This window comes from Semicossyphus pulcher, unplaced genomic scaffold (genome assembly GCF_022749685.1).
Source record: "Semicossyphus pulcher isolate SPU_LCO1_2020_fin unplaced genomic scaffold, fSemPul1.0.p SCAF_57, whole genome shotgun sequence".
Lineage (NCBI taxonomy): Eukaryota > Metazoa > Chordata > Actinopteri > Labriformes > Labridae > Semicossyphus > Semicossyphus pulcher.
The window spans coordinates 25,001-34,172 of NW_027211734.1; the positions used below are offsets into that span (position 1 = coordinate 25,001).

The 9,172-nt window shown below is 32.8% G+C and overlaps 1 long non-coding RNA gene across 1 annotated transcript in view; it reads right to left on the reverse strand.

Annotated features, from left to right (window-relative positions):
* LOC138609630 (uncharacterized) overlaps positions 1–1,315 on the reverse strand; it is a 3,174-nt gene extending 1,859 nt beyond the window's left edge. Inside the window, exon 1 of the long non-coding RNA XR_011309502.1 lies at positions 1,093–1,315. This is a non-coding gene — a long non-coding RNA (uncharacterized lncRNA). The remainder of the gene's footprint in view (positions 1–1,092) is intronic.
* Positions 1,316–9,172: the final 7,857 nt, after the last annotated feature.

Here is a 9,172-nt window from a genome sequence, read left to right on the forward strand (position 1 = left end):
GAAAACGTCATTCCCATTTACACTGAGGTCTGGGGGGAAAGCCTAGCCCTGGAGGTAGCAAAAGGTTGGGCTAACCGACGCTACGGGGCTAGGCTACACCCTCAGGCCTTCACCACCGCACATGAACATATATTTTTTGACTCAGAACAGGATTCACTTTCACCCCCTCCTTCACCCCCTCCCTCTCCCTCCCCTCCCCCCTCCCCCCCTCTCCATGTCTCTCCCCAGCACTTTTCTCTCCCCCCTGGTCCCCATCTCCCCCAATCCACAGAGCATGGAGAATTGGACAATCCCCCAGAGGAGCAGTATTGGGAGGAGTCGGACTCGAGCGAGGGGGGACAACCGCCCGCCCTGCCCGAAGCAGGGGGTGATGCAGGTAACCCCCAGTATCCGGGACCAACAATATCATCACAAACACCAATAACCGCTAACATTACTCCTAGCCCGGAGTCCTCAGTGAAGCCTAAACGGGCCCACAGAGCCACTCAAACATCAAACCCACCCATGCAAAGAAGCATCTCACCCCCCCAGACAGCTCGGGCAGAGGCGGAGAAACGACACCCTCGACCAACATCGTCTCCCCCCAGCTCGTTTTCTGGCTCCTCCCTACAGGAAAGTTCATTTATTCAACCCTTCCATCCCATCTCTCACCTCCCTTGTACCTGCAGGTCCCCCCCACAGAACGTAACCACACCCACCGGGAGCTGTCGGCCTACAGGAAACAACCAAACACCGAAACAGGCCCATTTTCACCATCAGCAACGACGAACATCAGTGTTTGATACCCCGGTTTCCCCAATTCAGTCCCCAGGGAGTCCTCATGAGCCCACCTCACCTGAATACCTTCACAAACAGAAGATCAACCAATCACACACTGTGAGTAAGGTAATGATGAGTGGGCTCCCACAGAAAGTCAAAGTGACGTACTCTGGAACCTCCACTGAACCCCTCACAAACAAAAATATAAAACACAGTCGGAGGGACGGAGGCCGGCAGCTCCCCCTGGAGACCACAAGGAGGAGAGCAGAGAGGTACTGGTTACAAAATTGACTTTTGAACTCCAAAAGAAACCAATATAAACAATAACCTCACCTTTTCTTTTTCCCTCACGAAGCCCAGGGGGGTCTGCAAAAAAACAACATTGGTTGATAATCTGTACATCCTTCTACAATAAAACTTCAATCACCATATCTGACTCCGTTTTCATGTACACTCTTACAATATTAAACATATACTTATGCAAATTACGGGTCATATTCCAATTATAAAAGTCTAAAAATTATTCCACTTACCTTCATTTCAGCATCCAGGTGGGGGGGTCGACCTTCGGCACACCCCCAGGCCAGTGCACCTGAATCCCACAGAGGAAAAACAAACATGAATCCAACACAGAACCTAACCCTAACCCTAACCTAACCCTAACCCTAACCCTAACCCAACCCAACCCTAACCCTAACCCTAACCCTAACCCCTAACCCTAACCCTAACCCTAACCCTAACCCCCTAACCCTACCCTAACCCTAACCCCCCTACCCTAACCCTAACCCTAACCCTAACCCCCTAACCCTAACCCTAACCCTCAGTTAACGATGAAATCAATTAACGATGAAATCAGTTAAATGAAGATGAAATCAGTTAACGATGAAATCAGTTAAAGATGAAATCAGTTAAATGAAGAATGAAGATGAAATCAGTTAACGATGAAATCAGTTAACGATGAAATCAGTTAAATGAAGAATGAAAATGAAATCAGTTAAATGAAGATGAAATCAGTTAACGATGAAATCAGTTAACGATGAAATCAGTTAACGATGGAATCAGTTAAATGAAGATGAAATCAGTTCACGGTGAAATCAGTTAACGATGGAATCAGTTAACGATGAGATCAGTTAACGATGAAATCAGTTAACGATGAAATCAGTTAAATGAAGATGAAATCAGTTAACGATGAAATCAGTTAACGATGAAATCAGTTAACGATGAAATCAGTTAAATGAAGATGAAATCAGTTAACGATGAAATCAGTTAACGATGAAATCAGTTAACGATGAAATCAGTTAACGATGAAATCAGTTAAATGAAGATGAAATCAGTTAACGATGAAATCAGTTAACGATGAAATCAGTTAAATGAAGAATGAAAATGAAATCAGTTAAATGAAGATGAAATCAGTTAACGATGAAATCAGTTAACGATGAAATCAGTTAAATGAAGATGAAATCAGTTAACGATGAAATCAGTTAACGATGAAATCAGTTAAATGAAGATGAAATCAGTTAACGATGAAATCAGTTAACGATGAAATCAGTTAACGATGGAATCAGTTAAATGAAGATGAAATCAGTTAACGATGAAATCAGTTAACGATGAAATCAGTTAAATGAAGATGAAATCAGTTAACGATGAAATCAGTTAAATGAAGATGAAATCTGTTAACGATGAAATCAGTTAACGATGAAATCAGTTAACGATGGAATCAGTTAACGATGAAATCAGTTAACGATGAAATCAGTTAAATGAAGATGAAATCAGTTAACGATGAAATCAGTTAACGATGAAATCAGTTAAATGAAGATGAAATCAGTTAACGATGAAATCAGTTAACGATGAAATCAGTTAACGATGAAATCACTTAACGATGAAATCAGTTAAATGAAGATGAAATCAGTTAACGATGAAATCAGTTAAATGAAGATGAAATCAGTTAACGATGAAATCAGTTAAAGATGAAATCAGTTAACGATGGAATCAGTTAACGATGAAATCAGTTAAATGAAGATGAAATCAGTTAAATGAAGATGAAATCAGTTAACGATGAAATCAGTTAAAGATGAAATCAGTTAACGATGAAATCAGTTAACGATGAAATCAGTTAAATGAAGATGAAATCAGTTAACGATGAAATCAGTTAAAGATGAAATCAGTTAACGATGAAATCAGTTAACGATGGAATCAGTTAACGATGAAATCAGTTAAATGAAGATGAAATCAGTTAACGATGAAATCAGTTAAAGATGAAATCAGTTAACGATGAAATCAGTTAACGATGAAATCAGTTAAATGAAGATGAAATCGGTTAACGATGAAATCAGTTAAAGATGAAATCAGTTAACGATGAAATCAGTTAACGATGGAATCAGTTAAATGAAGATGAAATCAGTTAACGATGAAATCAGTTAAAGATGAAATCAGTTAACGATGAAATCAGTTAACGATGAAATCAGTAAAATGAAGACGAAATCAGTTAAATGAAGATGAAATCAGTTAACGATGAAATCAGTTAACGATGAAATCAGTTAAATGAAGATGAAATCAGTTAAAGATGAAATCAGTTAACGATGGAATCAGTTAACGATGGAATCAGTTAAATGAAGATGAAATCAGTTAACGATGAAATCAGTTAAATGAAGATGAAATCAGTTAACGATGAAATCAGTTAAAGATGAAATCAGTTAACGATGAAATCAGTTAACGATGAAATCAGTTAAATGAAGATGAAATCAGTTAACGATGAAATCAGTTAACGATGAAATCAGTTAAATGAAGATGAAATCAGTTAAATTAAGATGAAATCAGTTAACGATGAAATCAGTTAACGATGAAATCAGTTAAATGAAGATGAAATCAGTTAAATGAAGATGAAATCAGTTAAAGATGAAATCAGTTAACGATGAAATCAGTTAACGATGAAATCAGTTAAATGAAGATGAAATCAGTTAACGATGAAATCAGTTAACGATGAAATCAGTTAACGATGAAATCAATTAACGATGAAATCAGTTAAATGAAGATGAAATCAGTTAACGATGAAATCAGTTAAAGATGAAATCAGTTAAATGAAGAATGAAGATGAAATCAGTTAACGATGAAATCAGTTAAATGAAGATGAAATCAGTTAACGATGAAATCAGTTAACGATGAAATCAGTTAACGATGAAATCAGTTAAATGAAGATGAAATCAGTTAAAGATGAAATCAGTTAACGATGAAATCAGTTAACGATGAAATCAGTTAAATGAAGATGAAATCAGTTAACGATGAAATCAGTTAACGATGAAATCAATTAACGATGAAATCAGTTAAATGAAGATGAAATCAGTTAACGATGAAATCAGTTAACGATGAAATCAGTTAAATGAAGAATGAAGATGAAATCAGTTAACGATGAAATCAGTTAACGATGAAATCAGTTAAATGAAGATGAAATCAGTTAACGATGAAATCAGTTAACGATGAAATCAGTTAAATGAAGATGAAATCAGTTAACGATGAAATCAGTTAACGATGAAATCAGTTAAATGAAGATGAAATCAGTTAACGATGAAATCAGTTAACGATGAAATCAGTTAACGATGAAATCACTTAACGATGAAATCAGTTAAATGAAGATGAAATCAGTTAACGATGAAATCAGTTAAATGAAGATGAAATCAGTTAACGATGAAATCAGTTAACGATGGAATCAGTTAACGATGGAATCAGTTAACGATGAAATCAGTTAACGATGAAATCAGTTAAAGATGAAATCAGTTAAATGAAGATGAAATCAGTTAACGATGAAATCAGTTAAATGAAGATGAAATCAGTTAACGATGAAATCAGTTAACGATGAAATCAGTTAACGATGGAATCAGTTAACGATGAAATCAGTTAACGATGAAATCAGTTAAATGAAGATGAAATCAGTTAACGATGAAATCAGTTAACGATGAAATCAGTTAACGATGAAATCAGTTAACGATGAAATCAATTAAATGAAGATGAAATCAGTTAACGATGAAATCAGTTAAATGAAGATGAAATCAGTTAACGATGAAATCAGTTAAAGATGAAATCAGTTAAATGAAGATGAAATCAGTTCACGGTGAAATCAGTTAACGATGAAATCAGTTAAAGATGAAATCAGTTAACGATGAGATCAGTTAACGATGAAATCAGTTAAATGAAGATGAAATCAGTTAACGATGAAATCAGTTAACGATGAAATCAGTTAACGATGAAATCAGTTAAATGAAGATGAAATCAGTTAACCATGAAATCAGTTAACGATGAAATCAGTTAACGATGAAATCAGTTAAATGAAGATGAAATCAGTTAACGATGAAATCATTTAAATGAAGAATGAAAATGAAATCAGTTAAATGAAGATGAAATCAGTTAACGATGAAATCAGTTAACGATGGAATCAGTTAACGATGGAATCAGTTAAATGAAGATGAAATCAGTTAACGATGAAATCAGTTAAATGAAGATGAAATCAGTTAACGATGGAATCAGTTAACGATGAAATCAGTTAACGATGAAATCAGTTAAATGAAGATGAAATCAGTTAACGATGAAATCAGTTAACGATGAAATCAGTTAAATGAAGATGAAATCAGTTAACGATGAAATCAGTTAAATGAAGATGAAATCAGTTAAATGAAGATGAAATCAGTTAACGATGAAATCAGTTAACGATGAAATCAGTTAACGATGGAATCAGTTAAATGAAGATGAAATCAGTTAACGATGAAATCAGTTAACGATGGAATCAGTTAAATGAAGATGAAATCAGTTAACGATGAAATCAGTTAACGATGAAATCAGTTAAATGAAGATGAAATCAGTTAACGATGAAATCAGTTAAATGAAGATGAAATCAGTTAAATGAAGATGAAATCAGTTAACGATGAAATCAGTTAACGATGAAATCAGTTAAATGAAGATGAAATCAGTTAACGATGAAATCAGTTAAAGATGAAATCAGTTAACGATGAAATCAGTTAAATGAAGATGAAATCAGTTAACGATGAAATCAGTTAACGATGAAATCAGTTAAATGAAGATGAAATCAGTTAACGATGAAATCAGTTAAAGATGAAATCAGTTAACGATGAAATCAGTTAACGATGAAATCAGTTAAATGAAGATGAAATCAGTTAACGATGAAATCAGTTAACGATGAAATCAGTTAAATGAAGATGAAATCAGTTAACGATGAAATCAGTTAAATGAAGATGAAATCAGTTAACGATGAAATCAGTTACAGATGAAATCAGTTAACGATGAAATCAGTTAACGATGAAATCAGTTAAATGAAGATGAAATCAGTTAACGATGAAATCAGTTAACGATGAAATCAGTTAACGATGAAATCAGTTAACGATGAAATCAGTTAAATGAAGATGAAATCAGTTAACGATGAAATCAGTTAACGATGAAATCAGTTAAATGAAGATGAAATCAGTTAACGATGAAATCAGTTAAATGAAGATGAAATCAGTTAACGATGAAATCAGTTAACGATGAAATCAGTTAAATGAAGATGAAATCAGTTAACGATGAAATCAGTTAAATGAAGATGAAATCAGTTAACGATGAAATCAGTTAAAGATGAAATCAGTTAACGATGGAATCAGTTAACGATGAAATAAGTTAACGATGAAATCAGTTAAATGAAGATGAAATCAGTTAACGATGAAATCAGTTAACGATGGAATCAGTTAAATGAAGATGAAATCAGTTAACGATGAAATCAGTTAACGATGAAATCAGTTAACGATGAAATCAGTTAAATGAAGATGAAATCAGTTAACGATGAAATCAGTTAAAGATGAAATCAGTTAACGATGAAATCAGTTAAATGAAGACGAAATCAGTTAACGATGAAATCAGTTGAATGAAGATGAAATCAGTTAACGATGAAATCAGTTAAATGAAGATGAAATCAGTTAACGATGAAATCAGTTAACGATGAAATCAGTTAACGATGAAATCAGTTAAATGAAGATGAAATCAGTTAACGATGAAATCAGTGAACGATGAAATCAGTTAAATGAAGATGAAATCAGTTAACGATGAAATCAGTTAACGATGAAATCAGTTAACGATGAAATCAGTTAAATGAAGATGAAATCAGTTAACGATGAAATCAGTTAACGATGAAATCAGTTAAATGAAGATGAAATCAGTTAACGATGAAATCAGTTAAAGATGAAATCAGTTAACGATGAAATCAGTTAAATGAAGACGAAATCAGTTAACGATGAAATCAGTTGAATGAAGATGAAATCAGTTAACGATGAAATCAGTTAAATGAAGATGAAATCAGTTAACGATGAAATCAGTTAAAGATGAAATCAGTTAACGATGGAATCAGTTAACGATGAAATCAGTTAACGATGAAATCAGTTAAATGAAGATGAAATCAGTTAACAATGAAATCAGTTAACGATGAAATCAGTTAAATGAAGATGAAATCAGTTAACGATGAAATCAGTTAACGATGAAATCAGTTAACGATGAAATCAGTTAAATGAAGATGAAATCAGTTAACGATGAAATCAGTTAACGATGAAATCAGTTAAAGATGAAATCAGTTAACGATGAAATCAGTTAAATGAAGATGAAATCAGTTAACGATGAAATCAGTTAAAGATGAAATCAGTTAACGATGAAATCAGTTAACGATGAAATCAGTTAAATGAAGATGAAATCAGTTAACAATGAAATCAGTTAACGATGAAATCAGTTAAATGAAGATGAAATCAGTTAACGATGAAATCAGTTAACGATGAAATCAGTTAACGATGAAATCAGTTAAATGAAGATGAAATCAGTTAACGATGAAATCAGTTAACGATGAAATCAGTTAAAGATGAAATCAGTTAACGATGAAATCAGTTAAATGAAGATGAAATCAGTTAACGATGAAATCAGTTAACGATGAAATCAGTTAAATGAAGATGAAATCAGTTAACGATGAAATCAGTTAACGATGGAATCAGTTAACGATGAAATCAGTTAACGATGAAATCAGTTAAATGAAGATGAAATCAGTTAACGATGAAATCAGTTAACGATGAAATCAGTTAACGATGAAATCAGTTAAATGAAGATGAAATCAGTTAACGATGAAATCAGTTAAATGAAGATGAAATCAGTTAACGATGAAATCAGTTAAATGAAGAATGAAAATGAAATCAGTTAAATGAAGATGAAATCAGTTAACGATGAAATCAGTTAACGATGAAATCAGTTAAATGAAGATGAAATCAGTTAACGATGAAATCAGTTAAATGAAGATGAAATCAGTTAACGATGAAATCAGTTAACGATGGAATCAGTTAACGATGAAATCAGTTAACGATGAAATCAGTTAAATGAAGATGAAATCAGTTAACGATGAAATCAGTTAACGATGAAATCAGTTAACGATGAAATCAGTTAAATGAAGATGAAATCAGTTAACGATGAAATCAGTTAACGATGAAATCAGTTAAATGAAGATGAAATCAGTTAACGATGAAATCAGTTAAATGAAGAATGAAAATGAAATCAGTTAAATGAAGATGAAATCAGTTAACGATGAAATCAGTTAAATGAAGAATGAAAATGAAATCAGTTAAATGAAGATGAAATCAGTTAACGATGAAATCAGTTAACGATGAAATCAGTTAAATGAAGATGAAATCAGTTAACGATGAAATCAGTTAAAGATGAAATCAGTTAACGATGAAATCAGTTAACGATGAAATCAGTTAACGATGGAATCAGTTAAATGAAGATGAAATCAGTTAACGATGAAATCAGTTAACGAGGAAATCAGTTAAATGAAGATGAAATCAGTTAACGATGAAATCAGTTAAATGAAGATGAAATCAGTTAACGATGAAATCAGTTAACGATGAAATCAGTTAAATGAAGATGAAATCAGTTAACGATGAAATCAGTTAACGATGGAATCAGTTAAATGAAGATGAAATCAGTTAACGATGAAATCAGTTAACGATGAAATCAGTTAACGATGAAATCAGTTAAATGAAGATGAAATCAGTTAAAGATGAAATCAGTTAACGATGAAATCATTTAACGATGAAATCAGTTAAATGAAGATGAAATCAGTTAACGATGAAATCAGTTAACGATGAAATCAATTAACGATGAAATCAGTTAAATGAAGAATGAAGATGAAATCAGTTAACGATGAAATCAGTTAAATGAAGATGAAATCAGTTAACGATGAAATCAGTTAACGATGAAATCAGTTAAATGAAGAATGAAGATGAAATCAGTTAACGATGAAATCAATTAACGATGAAATCAGTTAACGATGAAATCAGTTAAATGAAGATGAAATCAGTTAACGATGAAATCAGTTAAAGATGAAATCAGTTAAATGAAGAATGAA